Source organism: Mustela lutreola, chromosome 1 (genome assembly GCF_030435805.1).
Source record: "Mustela lutreola isolate mMusLut2 chromosome 1, mMusLut2.pri, whole genome shotgun sequence".
Lineage (NCBI taxonomy): Eukaryota > Metazoa > Chordata > Mammalia > Carnivora > Mustelidae > Mustela > Mustela lutreola.
The window spans coordinates 29,505,666-29,531,125 of NC_081290.1; the positions used below are offsets into that span (position 1 = coordinate 29,505,666).

The 25,460-nt window shown below is 38.1% G+C and overlaps 1 protein-coding gene across 4 annotated transcripts in view; it reads left to right on the forward strand.

The window, feature by feature from the left end:
* The window catches only part of GABRA2 (gamma-aminobutyric acid type A receptor subunit alpha2), a 128,894-nt gene that overhangs the window by 11,249 nt on the left and 92,185 nt on the right, over nt 1-25,460 (forward strand). The gene's annotated exons all lie outside the window — the stretch shown is intronic.

Genomic DNA, 25,460 nt, shown 5'->3' on the forward strand with positions numbered 1-25,460 from the left:
AAGATTTCAGAGCCTTTTTCTGCTCTCGGCCACCATGTTCTCCACCCATTTGAGTTTGCCTAAAGATCACAGGGAAAGCTGCATCTGATTATTTCACGACTGAGAAAATGCAAGTAAGTTGGGGAGATTTCACACAGGTGTGCAAAAGTACTTTTGATAAAAGTGTCAAGGTTCATTATCATATGTCACTTCCTGTCTATTTAAAATTACTTTGTGGGAGGCACAAAAGGTAAAAGGCAGAAAGGGGAGGCTGGAGTCTCTGGGTCTGACCTCCAAAAATCAGTTCCTTTAGTTTTGTCTGGGACTTGTTGTATTACTCTCTCTCTTCCATTGAAATAATATGGACTTCATCCCAGTGCATGCTAGCTTAAGCTAGAAGTGGTAATGTTAGGTACAGTTTTCTGGATTCTTTTTAATATTTTGAGGCAAGACTAAAGAATGCCCTAGCATTTCTGCACATCCTCTCTAATGCTGTGTTGCTTGTTCACTGCCCATCAGAGAACGGCATTAAGACAGGCTCTTTAGCTTGAGGTAGTTTTGCAGAATTCTTTCTCGGTTTGCTATTGGAACTAGGTACATAGCTTGTGATTTATTTTATGGGAAAGACAGACTGGATACATGGCAGCAAGGGTATACATTAGAGTAGATGGTGACACTTTCTTCCCAAACAGCATCTCTCCAGCAGAATTCAAGATGACATCACTGAAAGGAATGACCAAGAGAATACTACTCATGTTTTCATAAACCAATGCTAATGCTTTGTTTTCACCTTAAAATATACTTGGTTAGCTTTTTATTTTTTTCTTTCTCAATCATTGCTTCTAGAAGAGCATTGCCCTCAGTCATATTCTGCGGGATTATTATTTTTGCTTTTTCAGGCACAAGCATGCCTCACTCACTGTGTTTTCTCACTAGCATTTAAGCTCAGGTGCAATCGGCGTTTCTCTTTTTACCTCCTTAACACAGTGAATAAATTGGACCATAGGCATGACAGATCCATTTGTTTCAGTGTTATTTTTTGATTGCTACAGCTCAATCATATTGTAGAAATCTATATTGGTAGTGGAGATGGCCAAGTGAACAGCTTGGCCAGGCAGCAATTCATTACTTTTCAATGTGTTAACAGGGAAAGAGTCAAATTAAATTATTCTCGTATTCTGTTTTTTAACTCATGTCTATTGAAGGCTTATGATGTGCCAGACATTCTGCAGGATATAAAGATATACAGGATGCGATATTGGTCTCTGATGGTTGAAGTCCCTTGGAGGACAGATAAGATAGATACACTATAATTCTCAAAATAACTTGAAATAATGCAACATGTGTTCCATTATAAGAACATGCTCTTGAAGTTTAGAGAAGAATTCATTTTTCTTGTACCACATAACTGGAGTTGGCCAAGTACTGTATCTATAATCATGGTTCATGTATTCAACTATTTCTTATTAAGGGCCAACTATTTGCTGAGTCTTATTTTAAATTCTGAAAATATTTTGATGACTAAGACCGGGATTTTGCAGAAATTCATATCACACCATACTTTAGTTCTTTCTGGCTTTCAAGTGTCCTAGACATTGTTTGTTTTTTTCCCCCCTCCTTAATTAAAAATACTGTATAACCACCCTGTGTTTTCTTTATTGAACATTATTGATTGTTTTTTCTCATAGTGGGAAGAGTGATTTTGGATATATTTACTGTCAGGCTGAGAATTTTATCTGTAGAGGAATATAACATCCAGAGAGCATGTCTTTTTGGGTGCGTAGCAGAAGGTTGTTGTGTTAAAGGTATTTACGTTAAGAGTAGCATTCTCAGAGGTAGGAAGGTAAGTGTTAATTCCAGTTGAAATTTCTAGACATTTCTCAGTTCTCTTTTTAAAGAAAATTATTTTTTCCTTATTTTAATTTCTTTTGAGCTGGAGATGAGTTAAATAATAATAAGACATTCCTTGTGAAATAAAATAAATAAATTACATGATAGGTAATGTAATGAGTATTAAATTTATTTATTTTGAATTTTTAATAGTCTTAGCACCATACAGAACACTGAAAACTTGTTTGTAACTTGAAATACCTCATCCCTTGGGGTACAGATCTTATCATTTAAAAGTAATGTATAAGAATTAAATTAATGTTTAAGTCTAAACATACTTTATATAGAAGTTCATCATATTAGGGATATCACTTATGATGAGATGTAAATACCTCAAATTCTCCATAGTTTTTTGCATTTTAAGAAACTTTAATTAAATAGTAGTTTTGATATCTTTGTATGTTTTTATTATACTTTTTCAAAAGATTCAAAAGCTGTTTATAGAAATATGAGTCCATCTCCGTCTTAGTTTGACATAAGCTATGATGTCAATTTTTATTTTATGTTTCTTAGGTGTCTTCTTATTTATTTCAATATTATTATTTCAACGCTTAAAACATGTTAAAACGAAAGGATTTACATAAAATTTAAAAAAAAAGTATACTGTCATAAAAGCATCATTTTAGAAAGTGTCTTTATTAGCCATTTGGGATGCTAGGTTTTTTTTGTTTGCTTGTTTGTTTGTTTTCCCTGTTTGTTTGTTTGTTTTTTCCCTGGGAATGAATGCCAAATGTAGCACAAAGATTATTCCAGAAGCATGTATGGTGACATTCTTTCTCCTTAAACGTATCTCAATATTCTTGGAGGATGTGTTTAGTTAGGGGATAGTTAATTTGATTTAAAACACAATAAAAGAAAACGTATGGCTCTTCTTCTGATATAGTACCCACAGGAAAAATGTATGTCAAAAAGAAGATACTGCTATTTCAGCTATTTTCTGGAGATGGTTAGTAAATTGTAACAGATTTCAGGGATATTTCAGGATATGATATAATGAGGAGTACAATTGGATTTTGTGTCTGAATAGAAGAGTAGAGTTATGTCACAGGATTAAAGAAAGTTGAAGAGAGGATAAGAATTATAAATGTTTTTTCATAGCATTCCCAAACCTGTATTTAGACTATGTTTCATGGGGATACCTACAGTATTTCAATAAGTGTTACGGAGACATTTGGCTTTTATTAAAAAGGTAAAAGGATTGGGTGCTTTTAGAATGGTATGTGTTACAAGCTTTCCAGGACAGAAAAGATCTCCGGACCTGAGATGGAGGAGTAATTTGGAGAGAAAAAGGAATGCCATGGGGAGCTTTTAGAAAAGGATTTAGAAATAAAAAATAAAAAAGGGAGAGGTCCACTTTACCTCTAATTACTCATAGGAAGATTTTAGCTTTAGAAGCAGAAGATGCTGAGTTACTATTTAGATATTTGGGTTGGAGAGTCCAAATGTATTCAATTATATGAACTCTTCAGAAGCCTTTACAATAAAAATTAAGCAAATCAGCCATAGTCAGAAAATTAGGGTAAATGGAACAAATTCATTTTTGTTACCACGATTACATAAACACTCCAGTTTCTCAAGAAAGAAAACAGTGGACTAAAATGCCAGCCTGGTTTACATGGAAGATTAAAGTTTGGATACCAAGAGAGAGAGGAAGGCTTAATTAAAAGAAAATGGAATCGCAAGGCTGGTGTTCAGGTCGGGTAGAGGGGAATATGGTAGGGTAGATTTAATTAGTTATCTAGGGCATGTAAGAGGATAATCACTGAAGCAAAAAAGAAAAAAAAAAAAGATGTGAGGCTGATGACTGTGCTTTGTAGAATGGCATAAGAATCATCCAACAGATCCAGGAGGAAGAGAAACTATAGACCCTTAAGAAAGGAAGTGAGGTGGCTTGAGGTGATGAAAATGTCATAAAGGAACGGGAGTGAATGTAGAGACATTTTAAAGGAAGTCATCATTGGAGCATTCCTGGGAGAACAGTAAGTCCCTTGATAACTAAAAATTAAAGCTAAGTATCCTTTCATCGTCTTGAGTAGCTTCTGCCTTAATAATGATAACAGAATTGCAGGATCAAAGATAACTAACAAGAAACTATATATAGAACCACATGATTAGTAGTGCTTATATTAAAGCATGTCGGCATTTAAAATAGATTAAATGTAAAAAAAAATGACTCATTATTCTTAAAACATACAAAATCGAGTCATAGTGCCTGAATTCTTAAAGGACCAGGAAGATAAAGCAGTGAGAGTATTTCTGTAGCAGAATTCTTTTTGACTTCCCTTCTTTCAAGGTTCCTAGATAATCTGAAGTGCTCTTGAAGGTGTTTTTGGCTACCACCAAACTGATAGTATGACTCATAACTTCAGTGGGCAGGGTGGGTCGTTTAGGATTTACATTATTATCTGTGAAATAGGGGGCTGATGAAAGTCCCATGGGACCCAGCTGCTGACTTAGAGATACATACATTTTTTTTTTCAAGATTTTTATTTATTTATTTGACAGACAGATCACAAGTAGGCAGAGAGGCAGGCAGAGAGAGAGAGAGAGAGAGAGGAGGAAGCCGGCTCCCTGCTGAGCAGAGAGCCTGATGCAGGGCTCGATCCCAGGGTCCTGGGATCATGATCTGAGCCGAAGGCAGAGGCTTTAACCCACTGAGCCACCCAGGCGCGCCCCAGAGATACATACATTTAGATGGAGTTCTGCTTATTACACTGCTGCTGTCTTTGTCACTCTCCTTTGCTGCCACGCCCGATCTAGACTTTGTCATTTTTGGTGGCAGCTTCTAATATAGGCATCTTACTCTCAGACATCTGATTGCCACCAGATGCAGAGAGCAGCTGCAGTTCCTGCTTGGAACAGCTGGGAGGTTAAGCCAAACCTATCAGCAGATAAGGAAAGTGGGCAGGTGCATGTTTAAGTGAGTGGATATGAAAGTTAGTGGGGTGGAAAGCAGATGTCTCTTCAGATCCTTTCCTTTTAGGGAACTGTGTTGTCATCTGTCATTTCTATAATTTTATCCACTTGGTCTGAGAGGGTGGTCTCACACTTTACCCACTTCTGTTTGAAGACATTAGAAGAAGATACAGTAATGCCAAGTGGCTTTTTATAGTGCAATTTTGGTGCCATTTAGAAATACAGGAGGGAGCAAGCATTGGAATAAAACACAGGCAAAATAATATTTATCATAGCCTATGTCTGTTAGGGATGTGTTTGTCAGAAACTAACAGAAAAACCCATTGACAGTGACTTCACTGGGGGTCAGTTTTTCTTGCAAAAAAAATAAATAAATAAAAAGGGAAAAAAAAGGTCTGTAGGTAGGTGGCTTCACATGAAGACTAAGCTTTTAAGTGATGGCATCAAAAACTTAAGGAACCCAGACTTTTTGTTTTTCCACTTCCTCTTCCTTAGCATTAGCTTCTGTCCTGCTGTCACCTCACAATCCCAACATGGCTGCTGCAGCTCCAGCTATCCTGTCCACGGTAAAGCCTGGAATAAAAGGAAGGGATGGCACTAGCTCTGTTAGTTCCTTTTATTAGAAAAATAAACCTTCCCAGCTCTTGCAGCTGATTTCCACGTTTATCTCTGTAGCAATTTCAAACTAGGAGAACATCTGGGAAAATTGGAGATCTATTAGGGGGAAGATGCCTTTGATATTCTGTAGGCTTCTAGCAATGCCAGTCACATCTACTGATGCTAATAGAAAAATTACTTAATCTCTTTGTGCCTCAATTTCCTGCTCTGTAAAATGGAAAACATTAGTTCCAATGGTTAGTTGATTTATCTGAAGTACTTACAACTTTAATTTGCATATGAATAGCCTGGTTAGTGATGAGTGTCAAAATGTAGATTTTGGGGGCACCTGGGTGGCTCAGTGGGTTAAAACCTCTGCTTTCAGCTCAGGTCATGGTCCCAAGGTCCTGGGATCGAGCCCCGCATCGGGCTCTGGGCTCGGGCTCTCTGCTCAGTGGGGAGCCTGCTTCCCTTCCTCTCTCTGCCTGCCTCTCTGCCTACTTGTGATCTGTCAAATAAATAAATAAAATCTTAAAAAAAAATGTAGATTTTGATGCAGTCTGAGAGTCTGGAGCTCCAGTTGCTGCCTTTGTAATAAGCCCCCAGGTGATATCAATGTTGCTGGTCCTTGGACTACACTTTTGAATAGCCAAGAGGTAAACTTAGCTAAGGCTACCATACTATACAAGCTTTAGGGGCCTCTGTAAAATATATAATGCAATGGAGAGGTTCTTTGCTCAGTAAATGCTGCTGTTGTTGTTGTTATTATTATTATTACTGCTACTACTACTACTACTATCACTACCACTATTAGTCATGGTTTACTCTGACAGTCAATTAGGAATTCATAATTTCTATGTTTTTTTTAAGATTTTATTTATTTATTTGGCAGAGAGAGAGACAGCAAGAGAGGGAACCCAAGGAGGGGGAGTTGGAGAGGGACAAGCAGGCTTCCCACTGAGCAGGGAGCCAGATCCATCAATGGATCCCAGGATCCTGGGATCATGACCTGAGCTGGAAGCAGATGCTTAAGGACTGAACAACCTAGGGACCCCCATAATTTCTCTTTCTAAAGGTTGTGGTAATAAACCTCATTTTATCAGAACATAATCATAGACAAATTTATTCTTTATGATATGCTTTTACAACATTGCTAGTAAATATTAGTTTGACCATTAATTCCTGTGACTATGCTGCATATTATTAAGTATAATTTCTTTAGTTATCAGTACACTATAATTCTGCCATATTCTGTAAATAAGAACATATTCCTGTTTAATTGAAAACAACTGATCTCTGACTATTCTATGTTGGTATTTGAACTCGGCTTGATTAAAATGTGTTGGGTATTACAACATTCTTACTAGCACTTACTAGTACTTACTAGTACTTACTTACTAGTACTTACTAGTACTCTGCCACTAGTTGTGGCAAAAATAATATTGACATGAAGGTTGTAAACTAAGGTAGTATAAATAATTGATTATAAAAAAACAAATTTAGGGGCGCCTGGGTGGCTCAGTGAGTTAAAGCCTCCGCCTTCGGCTCAGGGCTCAGGTCATGATCTCAGGGTCCTGGGATGGAGCCCCGCACTGGGCTCTCTGCTCAGCAGGGAGCCTGCTTCCCTTTGTCTCTCTCTCTGCCTGCCTCTCTGCCTACTTGTGATCTCTGCTTGTCAAATAAATAAATAAATAAATAAATAAAATCTTTAAAAAAACAACAACAACAAATTTAATCCTTAAATATAGTATTGTGATAAATAAAATTTTGTCATGTGTGTAATCTCCAGGAGAGAAAAATAATAGAGCTCTCTTCTTGTCAGATTTTCTATTTAAGATGCTTCAAAATTTTCTTTTTGGACAGATGAAAAATGTGATTTCCTTTAAAATGTATTATACATAGTTTGTATTTGAGTGCCTGCCAGAGACCAGATTATAATCCTGGAGGAACCTAAATTCTTAAATAACTGATTCTATTTTAATTTTAAAAGGCACTAAGAGGGAAAAGGCTTTTTCTATGATCAGGGAGGCTGTGATGGTAAGGCAGTGTATAAAAGCATGAAAACCACCATTTATATATGAAAAACCCCTTTATTTTTATAAAAACTCTATGACCTTGAGCAAGCCAGTTAACATCTCTGTGCCTCAGTTTCTAAAACACGAAGAGGAGGAGACTGTAGCTAAGACCCGCGATGTCCCTTCCATCTAAAATTTCTCTCATCTTTTGTGGCATGTTTCAAAGCAAATAGAGTAGAAAATAAGGTTCTTGGAACAGAAATCTAAAACCAATTTTTTCTTCATTGTGGAGAAATAGGCAGAGCGTGGGCCTGAATACGAGCAAGCAGAATAAGGCGACTAACCCTCTGAAGTCTGGCCTGCCAAGGAACGTACAAAGGCTGTTTGGTCTTCCAACCACCAGCAATTAGGAGTTTGTACAAAACTGGGTAGTTCCATTGCATGAAAATTTCAATTTAAAGCTTCTCTTAAAGCTGCGTCAGCTTTGATTAGGAAGTGATTGTTACGGTGAGATGGTGATAAATGTACAAAACTGTATGGACCAATATCACCGTTTATGTTCCTAAGCATTGCTCTCCACTCTCTGTATAGGTGATATGAACGGCAGCATCTGTTCAAAGCCTACCCTCTGTGACTTCTCCGCCCTGCTTGATATTACAGATCTACCCCCTCTTGAAACACTCCTGTTCGCGGGTCTTGGTCTTTTCCCCGCTTCTTTATCTATCTCATTCTTTGGTTTCTCTTCATCTTCTCTTTTCTTACATGTGCCCCCCGCCCCAGGTTTTGTACTTGCTTGCTTTCTTTCTTTCTTTCTTTTTTTTTTTTTTTTTTTTTAAGATTTTATTTATCTATTTGACAGAGAGAGAGAGATCACAAGTAGACAGAGAGGCAGGCAGAGAGAGAAAGGAGGAATCAGGCTCCCCGCTGAGCAGAGAGCCCAATGTGGGGCTCGATCCCAGGACCCTGAGACCATGACCTGAGCTGAAGGCAGAGGCTTTAACCCACTGAGCCACCCAGGCGCCCCCTGTACTTTCAACAATTACGACTTACCGCTTATCCCTTAATGATTTTCTCAGAACAATCTCATTCAGTTCCTTATCCTCAAATATGGACCCATATGTAGATTATCTCTGGTCCTGAAGCTGTTCTCTGACGTGGATTTGCTTGTCCTTGTCCACATGAACTCCCTTCTCTGACCACCCACAGCTTTCAGGAGCAAGTCCAGGCCACTTAAGGTAGTCTCTGCAGACTCTGGCCTCTTCTCACTTTTCTCTACTCATTTCTTGCTACAAATCATTACCTTTCGCTGAGTGGTTTAGATCAACTCTCCTTGTCTCAGTTTTTATTTTTATAGTGCATTTGGCTTTCTTTAGCCTTTACAGAGGCTTTTGCTTCTATTGAGGACATAGGTTATCCTTTCTTCAGTTTCTAGCTCAGATGTCGCTACTTTCTAGGTGCCTTCTAGTGTGTGTGTACGCACACGTACATTTCTTCTTTTTTTTTTTTTAAAGATTTTTATTTATTTATCAGAGAGAGAGAGGGGGAGAGAGCGAGCACAGGCAGACAGAATGGCACGCAGAGGGAGAAGCAGGCTCCCCGCCGAGCAAGGAGCCTGATGTGGGACTCGATCCCAGGACGCTGGGATCATGACCTGAGCCGAAGGCAGCTGCTTAACCAACTGAGCCACCCAGGCGTCCCCACACGTACATTTCTGTGGAACACATCATCCATTACACACTTGGCATAACACGAGTGTAGTGTTTTGTAACTCTGTGTTCCATCTGTAGGGATCTAAGATCTCTACAGGCAGAGATCTGAGACTTCTTGTCTCTTGTTCTAGCCCCAGTACCACGTGTAGGATGTAGGTTACTAATTGTCATACCTGTTGAAAAATGATAAATTAATGATGAACTGTATCCTTTCACATATGAATTTCTTAAACTTCCAGAAACTAAATTCATAATTTTATCACCTAAAGTTGCTTTTCATCTTGTGGTTTATAATGGAGTCCATATTTGTCAATCTACAAGGGCTAAAAATTCATTGAAAAAAGTTTTTCAAATTCCCCTTCCCTTTTTTCCAGTCTCCTGACTCTAATTCTGCCATCCTTTAATATGTAGATAACAACCAGTTGATTGGTTAAAATAACTTAAGGCATTTAGAAATCAGGACATTTCCAATAAAAAATGTGGATTTCCATCTTCTCCTTTAAAAATTGCTGCTCTGGTGAACCCAGGATGGAACTGATGACTGAAATTGAAATATAAATTGAATTGATGATAACAATTAAAACTGAGTTTTCTAAAGGAGGTATGTCCTTCACATTTAGCTAGGGATCTCATTTAGTTCATATCGCTTGGTCAGGTTACCTACTCGGCCAGTAAATAAAGTGCTGTCCACCACCGCCCCCCACTCACCACCCCCCTCTCCCCAGCAAACCACTTGTATGTGCAAAGCCCTATCCTATTTTCTATATTGCCAGATTTCTATTTTTTAGTTAAATTTCATTATGCAATTCTTTTGCTCAACAGTCTTCAATGATTTTCCTTTTTCTCACTTTCCAGAGCACAGTCTCCAGCCTGTATAACAGAAATCAGAATAAAGGTACCCAAATTCTATTACTGCCTTGAGCAGGTCAAATGAAAAAATGAGTTGACATTATGGAGACAAGACCTGAGGAATGGATATGCTTTGTGCTAAGGCGGTTGAGTTTTTATCTGATTACTACCATATAAGTGTTTGAGATAAGAGTTGCCTGATATTCCAATTATTTTTCAAAAGTGGAAATACCAATTCTTACGAGAAGTTTCTTAATTTTTAAAGGCCAACCAATTCTAATTCAAATAAAAACAAACCAAATCTTGTGTATCCTAAACAAAACACACCTGAGTATTATTAGTTTACAGGTTTGGGTCCCAAACCAAGATATTTTATAAAGGTTATGAAGGAGGATGCCTGGGTGGCTCAGTGGGTTAAAGCCTCTGACTTTGGCTCAGGTCATGATCCCAGGGTCCTGGGATGGAGCCCTGTATTGGGCGCTCTGCTCAGCGGGAAGCCTGCTTCTCTTCCTCTTTCTCTCTCTGCCTGCCTCTCTGCCTACTTGTGATCACTGTCTGTCAAATAAATAAATAAAGACTTAAAAAAAAAAAAAAAGGTTATGAAGGATTCAATTGGGGAATTTGTTAAATACAAATTTAACCGATCCTCAGAAATTTGGTCGGCTTTGGTTTGGGACCAGGAATCCGCATTTCATCAAATGTTCTTGATTCTGATGCAAGTGTCTGTTTGGATTCACTGGATGGAATCATGTGTCTTTGGGTTTCTGCTTAAAAATGACGGTGTCTTCTTCCATTCTCTCATAGTACTTTGTTTCTGTCCTTTTAGTTAAAAGTGAGAAATCAGTGTGTGTAGTAAGATCAGTCTGTAACCAGATGAGTCTGGTAGCATTTTCCTCAATAACTCTAAAAAGGGGCTCTTTGCCCTACTTTTTTGAGCTAGCTGTTTCATTGGGTCAGAGATGTAGGTTTGTTTCTTAAATTAATTAGTCTGCATTAACTGGCTTATGCTGTGCTAACAACTCTGGGCTTAAAACATCAAGTTTTATTTCTCTCTCATTTATCTTGCTTATGACCCAACACTGTCCACTGAGGGTGGATGTGTCTGGTCTGTAGGGGTTGGGCTTTCCTGTACATCATCCTTATTTAAGGTCTCAGGCTGGTGGATTTCCACCACTTGAAAATATTGCTGGTTACTGTGTCAGGGAAAGGACACATGGTCTGAAGCACAGTGTTCCTTAAATACTATGTCACCTCGGCTCTGATTCTTTAAAGGAAGGTATATAGACTTGCTTAACTTCCAGGGTGAGGGGAAGTACAACTCAGAAATACACTTGGAGAAGGAGACTTGGCAGCTTAATGACTACCATAATTAGCCAGAAATACCCTTTTCTAGGGTGCAGCTCATAGACCTTTTGGTGGCACAGGCCATATCTTGTTTTGAGATATATAATCCATGAACTGTGTTTTGTGTATCACATATGTAGCATGTTTATTAGTTAAGTGTTATGCTTTTTTTTTTTTGTTATGCTTTGTTATGCCTTTTTTTTTTTTTTTTTTTTTGACAAATGGACTTGATATACCTTCCGAGACTTTCCTAGCTCCCAGGAATAAGGAGCTTTGCCACTTGGGCTGCAAAACCATAGCCTGCATTGCAGGTGTTGAGGAGGAGATCATCTTTGAAGTGTTAGCCTGAAATGTCAAGCCTCTGTGACAGTAATTGCCAGGGAGAGTGGAATTAAATGGACGAGGAGCAGAAGCCTCGTCCTTCTGGTTCATTCCTGTGGCCTCAGTGGCGGGCATAGTACCTAGAATTCATTATTTGTCAATGACTATTTAGGTGAATCCAACACTCCTATACATAAAAATACATAAAGCCTTCCTTAGGACAGCTACTGATTTGGGGTTCTCCCATACATTGTGGTCATTTATCAATCAGTTTTACCTTTAAATTTTGGTGATTCAGAACTTGTGACATCCATTACAATGAGTCATCTTTCTCAGAAACAAGGTTGATTGATATATGGGATATATAGTGGCTGGGCTGAATGTGGAAGTCAGTAACACATAAAATTACAGCCATTAGAATGGGCTTGGACTTAATACAGGAAAATAAACGAATGCACCTGGCACTGCCTTCTAACACTGAAATAAAAGCCCAGGGTCGGGGGTGGGGGAGGGCACAGTTGCAGAGGACAGAAACAAAACACAAAATGACAGAAATGCATTTCAAAAGCTTGAGGAGCCTATGTCTAAAAGCGTGTTTTTTTTTTTTTTTTAATGTTGAGGTTATGCAAAACCTTTATTAGCCTCAAGCAATCTATTTAAATTTCTCAGTTGTCTTGTGGAGGCTATCTGATTAAATATTATAAAGTATTACTAATTGTAATAAATTAATAATAATAATACCTAACATGTTTCCAGTGCCAGGTAATAAGTTAAGCACTTTACCTATGATTTAGTACTCACTATTAGTGTCGTGAGGTAGGTGATTTGATGATCCTCACTTTCCTGGTAAAAAAAAGAGATCCAGAGACCAATTATCTGCTCTTTGTCACGTAATTATTTTGTGATAAGAGTGGACATTCCAACGGATGCATCTTTCTCCAGAGACTTTGTCTGATAAATCAGAAGTTAAGAACCCCCAGATCCAACAAAGGGGCTATGAGGATATCTCTGCTCTGGATGTCAAGGGGTCCTTGTTTATTACAATTGTGTAACCGTTAGCCCCTGGGTAAGTACTGCAGGAAAGAAAAGGATGGTTTGCAACACTTCTCATTTATTTGCTGGGGGATTCTTATTATCACATTTCTTGGTCAGCCTTGACATTGACATATATCTGGGGCGTGGATCTGAGTTGAAGATATGAAGAGACAGAAAGAACATTTATTAGTAGAAAATCTCTAAAGGGCGCTGGCAAATGAAAGCCAGAATCTTTGATTTTCACTCTGCTGGTTTTACCCCTTACTTGATGTGAGTCAGAATTGTTACTGTTACTATGCTTAAGAATAGCTAATGAGGACATAAGATGACCATGTGGTTTGGGTAGATAAACATTATTTGCTTTGTAATATATGGGTCCTTAGATTTTTTGTACAGTTATTAAAGCACTGGTGCAGTCATTCATACAAATTTCAGCTTTGATTGGCCTCTTGTAAGTTAAATTTAAAGAATAGGACATGTGCAAAGGTATAAGTCTATGAAAGCCAAATAAATGAAGGATTATTAAATGCAAGAGATCTTTTTCTTAGGTGCGTTTTCTTTTGTCACCATTTGACTCATTTTAGTTTGAAGAGGCAGTAGAGTATACTTTGGAAAGAGATCAGGCTTTGGAGTCTGATAAACCTAGATTTGAATTCTGGCTTTAGAAGGTTCTATTTATGTGGTTTTTGTACACATTAGTTACCTTCTCTGAGCCTCAGTTTCTTCAGAGGTAAAATAAGAATAAAATAACTAGTATTGACAGTATTGTTAAAAAAAAAAATCAATGACAATATGTGTACAGTGCTCCCATAAGAATATTGGCATGTGGTAGGTTTCCGTTAGTGACCAGCTTCCTAGTTGCTCTGTGATTTTTGCTAACATGGAGGTTTGTTCACAATTTAGGAAATAAGGAATTTAAATGAGAGAGCCTTTAAAAATAGGACATAAGTAGCTATTATTTTAAGAGCATTCATGAAACTGGATGGTTTTTAACTACTTACCCTGGGGGTAGCAATGATTAAACTTTTCCTTTATGAGATGCCTTTCCAGTAGAAGTTTGTTTTAGAATCAAACTTCAGAAATTTGTCAGAATCTGTAAATTGCATGGTATTTCTTGCCACACATTGGAGCTGAATGAAAGAGAATTTCTGGCTTTCAAAATTATGTCTCTGGAAATGCAGAACAAACCAGGAAAATAAGGTGTTCTGGGAAAACATGAGCTGGCAGGTAAAAGATATTCTAGTTTCTTCTGGCTTTTCTTTAGAAATTCAAATTCCTATAAATATGTTGTATCTCCTCTGTATAAATATAATTAAATACTGATGGTATGACAACATAAGGGCTTTTATTAAGTTTCTAATCATAATTCCCTATTTCTTGAAATCTTAAAAATGGCATTTTTTAAAAATGATTGAAAGTATTATGCAATAGACAATTATTAAGACTGTTACCATAACTGCTGTGGTAGATAGAATTCTAAGATGTCCTCCATGATTCCTACAGCAGGTTTTATAAGTCCTTTAAAATCCCTGGGACAATGAATATATCTAGCGTGATGAGTGGTCTTTGTTATATGGTACTTTGCCTTTAAGAAAGAGAGATTATTCAGGTGGTCTTGATCTAATGTTATAAACCCTTTAAATCTCATTCTGGAGGTCAGAGGTGGAGAAGTCAGGGAGAGTTGAAACAGGTTAGGGAGTTAACAGGGAAAGGATTTTCCACTGGGGGAGGGGAGCACATCGCAAGGAATGTGGATGGCCACTAGAAGATGTGGAGTCTTGCCATTGCAAGGAACTGAATTCAGTCAACAATTTGAATGAGTGTGTCAGCTGATCTGTCCCCAGTCACCTGACACCTTGACTCAAGCTTCAGACCCTTAGCAGAGAACCCAGTTCTCTGTTGTAACCCAGTTACACCAACCTGGATTTCTGACCTACTGACCTACAGAACAAAGATACGTGTGTTGTTTCAGGCCAGAATAAATTGTTATGCATAAAAATTAATACAATTGCAATTAATTAGTTAAAATACAACATTTTCTTAAAATTGCTTAACCTGTGCCAGATGCAGTATACTTTACAAACATCATTTCATTTAATTATTATGAAAACACTGTGAGATTAGTGTTCTAAACCCCATCTCTGAGAAAATTGCTAACACATACGATTTAAGTAGTGTGTGCAGGTCCACAAAATTCTTAGTGCATAACTCTGATCTGAACTTAGATTTCTCTGATTCCCATTTTTGGGATCTTACATGTCCCATAATTTTGTGTAGGAATGGAATTTCATGGAGATTATAACATGCCACCTATAGGCTGAGATATGACATTGATGTGATACTTGATCTACACAATATCTTTTTTATGCCACCTTGGCAAGAGATAAAGAAATTGCACTTTATTTTTTGTGTGGCAAGATTATTAGCTGTAGGTGTTATAGTTTTAAGCCATTATGTGTGAAAACATTTTTTCCTTTAAAATTGTTATGGGAAAGTTGAGTTGGGTTCAACAATTTTTTTAGAAGTCGGTTGTTGCTCAAAATTGACATTAATCTGAATAAAATTACATATTCTGAAATGACTGACTTTTAAAGTGCATTATTGATAATTCATCATAATTATTTTTATTTTTATCATCCTTGCCTATATTGAATAAATGCCTTTGGAAACCATTTTAAGATTGTTAATGGTTTTGCATCTTTATTAAATATTTTATGAAATATTCTCAGAATATTAACTTTATAGCTGAAAGGCTAAACTACTACACATTAGTTATTCTATATAATTAGGTATATTTTTTTCTTTAAGTGTTCCACTGCTAAATTTGTCTTTACATTAGTTAAAAGTCATTATATATTCTCAAATATGCCATTATCTTGTTGTGTTAGTATTACTGTGTTTCTGCGTCTTTTCTCTCTGATGACCTCTTCTCTTTTTCCTTCAATACATGTAGATATTTTTTCCTCCCATTTTCATTCTTGATGGGGGTCTCATCTCTTCCCAGGGATTTAGCTGCCAGTACGTGTTCATATTTCTAAAGTCTTTTCTTAGCTTGGAGACCTCACACTTGCTATACCTCTGCAAGTGTAAACATCTCCTAGTTCAGCCCATTAATGCTTACCTATGAGTGTCTCCGCAGATTTTTAACACTTGCCCTGCCACCTGTCTCCTTTCTGGCCTGTCGAAATACTTTATTCTTTCATTCCCTATGTTCCTTATCCATCCTTTAGCAAACATCTTACCCACTGCCCCTTTATTCATCCTTAAAAACACCCGATTTTGAGTATGTTTTGCAGTGAGTGCATATATAATTTGTTAGACTAGGGGGGCCAAGGATGGCTCAAAGGTTTCTTCTGACTTAGGGACCTTTGGTGGAAAACACGGCTGACTTTGACTTAAACAGGCAAAATCTGAATTGTGGCTATTTTTGTACATGCCTTAGCTTCCTGAGAAGATTATGACTTTCTTGACTATAGCAACTAAGTCTTCTTGACTGTCTTATCGCCACAGCACTGAGTATGACATGCTCTGGAGAGTGTCACTCAGTAAATGTTAATCATTGAATAAGCTGGTTTAACATCGTCATCTTTGTCCTTTAGCAAACCATAGTTTCACTACATGTAAGTCTGCTAAGACTTGAATTTCTCTCTTCTTAATAATGACCAGCAACCATATGGCAGATGCTTCTAACTCGTCATTAAAAGTTTCAAAACAATCCCAAAATCATTTGCTTAGTAGCTTTTTATGGCTTTGTTGTGATGATATCGTCTAAAGATTTGAATCTAGCTCTGTTTCCAAACTGTGCTTTTCTTATTAGATAGAATGTAAGTTAACCTCTACCATGCAAAACGCTTTTTTTTTTTTTAAATGGAGTTTCTTTTTTCAAGCCTTAAGGAATGCCATTTATATTATTTTTGGATTTCCTGAGTGTATCATATTTCCCGAAGGGCTACAGGGCATTGTGTCTAATTCCGTTGCCCCCAGAACTTAGGAGGGCAGGAGAGGCGACTCTTCATCAGTTGGTTTCCTTCCTTCCACTCCTGTCTTTTCAGGGGTGTGAGTGGAGATCCCACTGCTCTTGCTGTCACATAGCATTGCATTGTAATCTACAAATAAAAGTCACTGTGTGAGGAGTTCTTCCATGCTGAAGGTAATGGTTTCTGGAAAAAAGAAAAAAAAAAGTAGATTCTGAGCAGTAGAAGGATCATCGGTTGTTTTCCAAATATTACTTGGTTTGTTAAAATATATATTAGAACCAGGCACTTGTGGATATGTTGTTTAACGTAACCAACACTTAACCGAGTTGAGGAAGGTAGCATACTTATTGATTGTATTTGGCAGGACCGCCAGTGTCTTTGTCTCGGTCCTACAGAGTAAAAATATAATAAGTATCACAAGCTGCCACAATAAAATGTGGACCCAAAATTGTCGGAAATGTTAAGTCCCATTAAGGTTTAGTTTAAGAATATCTCCCTAAATTTGGAATGAGTGATTTGCATTAGACTTCACAACTAAGTGGGGAGAATGTGTCAGAGAGTGTTAGTTCTCATAAGGAATTATATTTGCAGAGAGTGATTTTCATTAGAATTTAAAACATGAATGGCCAGTTCTTTTTTTTTTAAATAAAATTCTGCAGATTGGTGTCTGTAGTTTCATAGACTTTGGGTTAGGAGGAACATATTTTGGTTAATGCCTCACTACTTATTATGTTTATGACCCCTTATACTCTGTAATATTTAAGTTCTGCAAGTTTCGATTTCCTGGTTCAAAATGAAGACAAAATTGCAGAGCACAACATTCATAAATAACAACATATGTCTTGACGGTTGAAAGAATGGATGAAGAAATGAGCTGTGTTTGATAGTTAATCCATTACCTGTGAACACAATTCATCAATCCTTCTGTACAGAACATTAGTGTGGCTGAGATAAATAGATCTGTCACAGATGGTTAAACAAGAATTCAGATGGACAAATTGTAACAACCAAGCTAGTACATAAGATCCTCATAACTAGCGTGGCATGTGGATAAAAGGACTCTGATAGAAGGGTGTGCAGAGAGTTCTGTCTGAGTCACATCTAGATCAGTTGCATGGGAGACAGTGGCTCTACGTGGACCTAAGGTCAGGAGTTTGCTTGTATAGTTGGTTCTATTCTACAACCAAGCCAGCAAACACGCCCAGAATCCCTCACTAGCAAATGGTGTAAAACTGAGATAATAATTGGAACACTCTTAAAGAGATGATATAATTCTATGTGCAGAAGCACTGGGCGAGATGCGAGGCCCAGGGGGTTTCGAGCTCTATGGTTGGGATGAAGCTTGTGAGAAGCAGGAGGATAAAATCCACGGAAGCCTAATGACCTTTGTGCGCAGTGGCAAAAACAACCGGAGGGAGCCAGTAACTGTGCAAAGAAAGGCCTCACTGAGGTCTTCACCATCACTTTTCCAAGTCAGAAAAAAAAAAATTCCTCCCCACACAGCATGGCGTATTAAACAACGGTATCCTCTAAGGATCTGAGTGTAGGGTTTGCAAGTGGAGGTGAGAAGTCAGAAGTTATAAAATATTTTCACCTGAGAAGCATCCTTACATCCTAGGGCTTCTGAAGCTCAGAGATGATCACGGAGAAAGAAGAATCCCTTAGTAGTGGGAATTGTTCGGTTAGGGTTGGCACTGCTTCCTTAACTGAAGCAGAGTGTCATCACTGTCATCGTCGTCATGGTCTTCATCTTCATTGTCATCATCATCGTCATCGTCGTCACTTACAGAGCATTTACTATACTCCAGGCACCACTGTGAGTGCGTGTGATATGCTAACCCAAGTAATCCTTATACTGACCTTAAGTCCTGTGAACTGTTTCAGTTGTACAGAACGAAAGCTCTGTGAATGCAGACATTTTAGACATTGTATGACCTCTGACCCTAGAACAGTGCCTGGAACTTAGTTTGTGCTCATCAGATACTAGTTGAATGCACAGTTGAGGAAAGTGAGGCACTAGTCAAGAGAAGCTCAACATTTTGGGTGAAAAGCATGTAAAATTGCTCCTTTCCAGCTATTGAGGGTCTGTGAGGCCAGCATGAAGATTCTTTTATTTCCTTCCTAAACCCCAAATCAAATAGAACCTAGACATAAAAAGCAGCCACATGGAAAATGGAGTGCCAGTTTTGCTACTGACAAGCCTAGATTGGAGAATGTGGCTTAGATGTTGGGTATTCTCAGTTTCCCTAATACCTCACCCCAGGGAGTATTTGGGCCCGAGGATGCAGACACATACTCCTGGCCACTGTTTCATGGATGTAGAACCCCAAAACATAGAACCAGAAAGGGACACTGTCACCTCTGTCTGCAGATGACCAGCATAGCATGATGTATGTTTAAATCATGGAGAAAAAGAAGAACATGGGGTACAGTTCTGGGCCAGGTAGATGGTAAACCTGAGAAGGTGGCAGAGATGACATGTTCAATTCCTTCTCCTGACCTCACGTGTCATAAAAATTACTTGTCTCTCGGGGGAGATCTGGACAAGTAGTGACTGGGGCTAGAAGTGTTATTTCTTTTTTCTTTCTTTTACCCCAGTGGGCTACTTTAGATATCATCATCATCATCATCATCATTATTATATTAAAATATAGTTGACACAGAATGTTGTATTAGCTTAAGGCATAGAACATCGTGATTCAGCATCTCTATATGTTATGCTATGCTCACCACAAGAGCTAAAAAGTGTTGTTTCAGGATTGTTCCCTCTAGGGAAGGGAAGGTCTATGAAAATGTGAAGATTGGGAAATAAGCGTTCTCCCTAAGACTAGATCCAACGTCTGCTGGGCAGCCATGTGGTCTTGGATCTTCCACCTCCCAAGGAAAATAGACTATGCTAATTCTGAAACCATTAGATTTGTCCCTGATTTTCCTATGACAATCTCTGCAGACCCAGGGCTGGTGTAAATCTCGGTGATTTTGATATGCAGATTATAAATCTCTCTAAGGCTTACTTGTCCTCATACAGCTGCCACCAACCCCTGTAACTGCCTGATAAACATCAAGAAGAGGAAGTATTCCAGGCCATCCACTTGGGAAGCTGGAAAGTAGTGGGCGCTTTCTGCTCAGTGGGTTTTCCATACCCCTCATAATAATAATAACTGCAAGATGCTTTGAGCCTGGGCAAGAGTGTGAAGAAGCAGCAGTTATGGTAAAAAGGCCTTCTCCCTGAAGGGGAGATTTCAAGAAATTCAGAAAATTGGCTGGCGGACTGGTTTTGGCAGATTTAGAGAGAAGGACTGGACAGGATAAAATCAGAGGTCTTGGGAAAAGAGATTACAAGCTGAACAAAGGAAAACGGATTTTGATTTTTGGAGAACTTCAGAATTATTAAAAGATATGCGAGGAGCACAGTAGAACATTGGTTGAGGAAATTGATTTTAGGAGCTTAAAGGGTGCATTTCAAAGAAAGTGGTATTCTTCCTTGAGGATTGATGTGGGCTGGGGCACCGAGGCCGTGATCCAAATAGCAAATGGGAACATGATGTTGAAGCCTTATAGGAGGCAAGAGATGTTACATCCCAGAAGGTTCAACGAAGCGGGAGATGAGTACTCATGGCTCTTGGAATAGGTAAAACATCGGTGCCATTATGAGAATAATGGAAGAGAAATGTAAACGAAACTCTTTTTAACTACATTTAGTTCCAAGTGGTCTTATAAGCTGATGAAGCATATATTTAGAGAGCGCCTTTAAGAGTCTTACTGTTGAACTGCCATTCTAATTGACCGCTGTATTTTAAAGTATGCCGAAAATAATAAATAAATGAAAACAAGGCAGAAAACTTGTAGCCTATTAGACTGTGACACAGTTTCTTCCAATAGGGCTCTGGTAGTGCTGTGCCTAGCATAGTCTTGCTTATTTGAGGGTTCTTGTGCTCGGGGGGCATGTTTGGCAGTGGGAACATTGGGAATCCTATGTATTTAAATGAACTACCCTGCAGGAAGTGCTAAAGTGAATGCTTTGTACATGTAACAATTCTTCTCTTACTTTCTTTAATTTAATAATAACTTTGATTTAAAAAGAAATTTGAGAATCCATTTAAGAAAAGTTATTTGCAGTTAAGGGGTCTACTGGGGAGAAAATGGAACAGAGCCTGACCCCAAAGGATATATTATCTCTTCACTGAGCTTGCAAAGAAAGGGACAACTGCTGTTTAAGGCACCATTTAGAAAGACAATCTGTTGAAGTATTTTTAAAGCATGATGGATGTTTAGTCCTCAAAAATATTGTTTAGCGTATTAAAATGCTAGGAGGCTATTGACTGCTGTGCTTTCCTCCATGTTTATACCATAAGACGTGAACAATTGCAATTAGAAGGACTATTCAGGTTAAGAAAATACAGACAAAAAAAGAAAGCAAGAATTTGGGATTGAAGCATTTAATATAAATTGCCAGTACTGATATGACTCACCAGGCAAATGAGAAAGAAAGTGAAGTGTTGGCGTGGGTGGAGGGTGCCTCCGAAGGGAGTAGACCAGGATATTTTTATCAGAATGCACATATTAAGAGTCTACTCAGTTGATGGCTGCCTGTAAGGAACGTATAAAACGAGTTAGTGTGTGTAATTATATCCAGGCCTGTTCTCCTCCAAAGAATTTTGGAATCTAAGACATAAGTGGTGCCAGGTCTGACATAGATGGGGCAGAAGTGGATGGCAGATGCAAATCTGAAATGAGCTACTGTGCACAGGAAGAGGGACAAGTATAGGTATTGCATTCATTGAAGGTCAAGAACAGAGGTCAAGCATTAGAGAAGCTTAGGAGTAATCACCAAGAGAAAATTGAGAATCAAAATATGATGAAATGAATTTAAAGGATAACCAATTAAAATCCACTCATGTTCCTTGTGTTTTTCTAGCCCTTTTCTATTAAAAAAACAAAACAAAACAAAACAAAAAAAAAAAAACAACAAAAAACTCTGTGCCAGTATCTTTTTTTTTTTTTTAAAGATTTTATTTATTTATTTGACAGAGAGAGATCGCAAGTAGGCAGAGAGGCAGGCAGAGAGAGAGAGGAGGAAGCAGGCTCCCTGCGGAGCAGAGAGCCCGATGCGGGACTCAATCCCAGGACCCTGAGATCATGACCTGAGCCGAAGGCAGCGGCTTAACCCACTGAGCCACCCAGGCGCCCATCTGTGCCAGTATCTTTACAAATTTTTGTAAATTAGGATTAGACTCTGGGAATAACCTCTCGCTTGATAATTACTTTCTGCTTCCCAGTCTCCAAAGCTTAAATCCTTTTCTACACCTAACAGATCTTATGATTATGCAGAACTGTATAGTGAATCAAGTTGCTATTTTCAGCATATCAGAGTGCTAATATCCAAAGTCTTAGTGTTGGACGTGAGTTTCAATCCTGGCTCTGCCACTTAACTGGTGTGTAACCTTCGACAAGTAACAAAGTTTTCTAAATGTCAGTTTCTGCATTTGCTAAGAGGTGGAATAGTACTTACCCCACATTTGGGGTTTTGTGAGAGAAGGCAAGGTGATGAGTGCAAAACATTTAACAGAACGCTGACATATAGTAGGCATTTAGTAAAAGATAGCTATTTTTAATGCTTTCTTTCATAAATGTATTCATTGTTTAGTAAGTATTTATTGTGTTCCGAGTATAGCCAGCAACTGTTTTAATCCATTGGAATGCATCAGTGAACAAAACAGATTCTTGCTCCTAAGTTGACATCTTTGTGAGTAGAGCAGAAATAAATAAACCTAGTAAATAAATGCAACATGGAATCTGGCTGTTAAGTGATGAATCCTTTGGAGAAAATAAAAATAAACAGTAGAGCAGGGGGTATGGATAGTGGGAAAACTGGGAGTAAGAGAGCATTTTCCAGTTTATACAGGGTCCTTCATATTGGCTGCATTGAAATGTTGACATTCCAATGATGATTTAAAGGTTCAAAGAGTCGCCTATGTGGACAGGTCGGTAAAGAGGACTTTAGGGTGGGGAGAAGCGCAGTCAGTTCAAAGGCTTTAAGGTGAAAGTGTGCCTAGAGCAAGAGGCCAAGATGATGGCAGGGGAAATTAGTAGGAGAGGAAGTTAGATATGGAATGGAGAGGATGGCTGCATTGCTCAGGGCTTTGTTGGACATTAGATGAGCCTTGGCTTTTACTCTATGTGAAATGTGGAATTATTTCAGAGTTCCAAGCAGAATGGTAGCATGATTCCATCCATTTTATTACATTTTAGAAGGTCTGCTCTGTGTGAGGTGATGAAAGTAGACTGAGGGCAAAGATGGAATCTGGGAGAGCAGTTAAGAGGGCATTGCTATTATCCAGGTGAGAGACAAAGATGGCTTGGACCACAGAGGTAGCAACAGGGATCATTACAGGGGCAGGGTTTGGGATATTTTGAGGACAGAGCCATCAGATTTCCTCATGGACAGATGTGGACATTGGAAGTCAAGAATAATTACCAGGTCTTGGCCATCAAGACCATCAAGAATGATTATAATAAATATAAGACTCATTTTCTTACAATTTGTGGCTTCTTGTTTTATGCACTTAAAAAAGAACAGTGAACTCACTTGTGCTTCTTTTCATCCTCCACAGCACTGTGAAAATGGTATGCCCAAATTTGGTGCCAAGTTAATAGTTGTTCAACCTTTGCGGGGCATGGGGACAACTCTATTGCTCAGAGAAAATACTAGGCATGAAAAAGTAGTGAGGCCTTCCAGAGAAAACCTCTTTACTTTACAGCTTGATCTAGTTCCATCCCTGACTCTTTGTCCCCCATCAGATTGTCTGATCCAGGCATTCTGCTACAGACATTCCCCCAAATTAATACGAATGCACTAAACCTTCTTGATTGCAGAAATAGTCTCCTTTGTTAGGAGCCTTGGTAATGATCTGGCCTTATTTTCTGGCCACATGGAGACAAGTACTATGCATGAGTGTGGACACTGGATGCAATTACCCAAATAAGGAAGTCCTAAAAAGTCTAAATCTCTTTTTACATGGGCAAAAGGGGTTTTCAGTTCTTCTCTTTATGTGGTGATATATTCTTAGGAACTAAAGAGAACTGCCCAGTATATTCTGGAAATGATGTATTTCATTTCTGCATTGGATTTATATTCTTGTGAACATTTACAGATGGGATACATAAAAACTTTCACACTGAGAGGAGAAGCAAACATTATTTCTGGGAAGACCAAAGGAAAAATAAATTATGTAGCTCACTTACTATTTCTGTTTTGTCATCGTAATCAGTGAGTCACAAATATAAGCAGAATGTTGAATCTCAACAGTTGTAAATAGAGTTCAGAAATGTAGTGTCTGTTCCAGACAGGAGACCTGAAGGTGAGGAGTATCAGGGCATAAATGAAATACCTTGATTTAGCTATAACTGTCCCTGTCACTATAAACTGGATGTGTTTTTATTGCACAAGGTGCAAAGGCTCGTTTATCAGTGATTCTCTGCCCTTCCAGCAAAGGGCTGAGAGTCCTACTTCTGAGCTCAGGGAAGGCAAACATGGGGTGGATCTCTTTGATCTATTAGCTGGGGTTGAACCAGAGCTGCCTTTAAAAACCATCTGGAGAGTTGAAACATCGCTTTAAAAAAGGACTACCAGGAATGACCAGAATAAGTAAAGGTGAACAGTGGGAATCGTTTTCTGGTAAAATCCCAAGTGTATCAACTTATCAATTTATATAACAAATACTTTTGTAGGAAGTGGTGCTGGAAACTGAATGTAGGTTGGGGGAAAATCAACTGTTCATAACATTGTATCAGAGGATAAAAGGAAAAAGGATAAAATGTAAGTGCAAATGAAAGAGGAATGAAGTGACTCTAATCTTACATAGAAATTTATGTGAGAGATCTGATCAGATCTGAGAAGTTAAAGGTATGCTCTACCCTAACAAATAGTAAATCCAATTCTGATTTCAAGTATGGTCTCTAGTTGCTCTTTTTGAAAGGTCGATTTTTCTTGCATAAGTATTGAATGTTATCAAATAGATCTCTTTTCAATATTCTGACTTTAAAAATTTTGATTGTAAAAATATTCTGGTATTTCTTAAAAATTTTTAGTAGAAATGGTTTAAAATAAAAATATTTTTTGTTTGAAAAATGTGTAGACATTTTTATGTGTAATTGTAATTGAATGTGTAGACATTTGATGTATAATTAGGATTCAGGGACAGATCTGGAACAGATCGAAGTAAAATAATGTTGTGAATTGCAAAGAATGCTGAGTTTGGGAACTTGAATTAAATTAAAATGAGCATTTCCTGACCACATCTAGAGGCAGCATCTAAAACAATTTTAAAAGACCACCAGAAAATTCTGTCGTCATTTTAATTTCATAGTTAACTTCTTAAAGTCCTTTCATTTCTCTCTTGCATCTAGTGAATCTTCTCTGTTATGTTCCTTCTGCTTCCGGTTTTTGCACTCATTTTGAGGTCTAAATCCTATGCTGTAATCTACTTTCTTAGGATTTTCTCCTAAGGTAAAAATCAAGGTTTCCTGAAATTGGCCTACCCAAGTATAATTATTTAGAAAAAGGTAATAGCTATCCTGCCTTTTCTTCTTATCTTGCAACTGTGAGATTGCAATAAAATGAGCTCAAGTGATGGAAGAGGAAAGTCCTGAGATCAAAAGAAAAATAAGTAAAAAGAAGGATGCTCTGTGGATAAAAGGATGGCTTATAAAACTTTCTCTGCCTCCCCAGCTCTGAGTTCAGTGCTGCTGCTTCTCTCCTTACCAACTCCCACTTCTGACCTCCTCATACCAAACCTAGCAGGTTTGATGATTTTTACCATTCATGC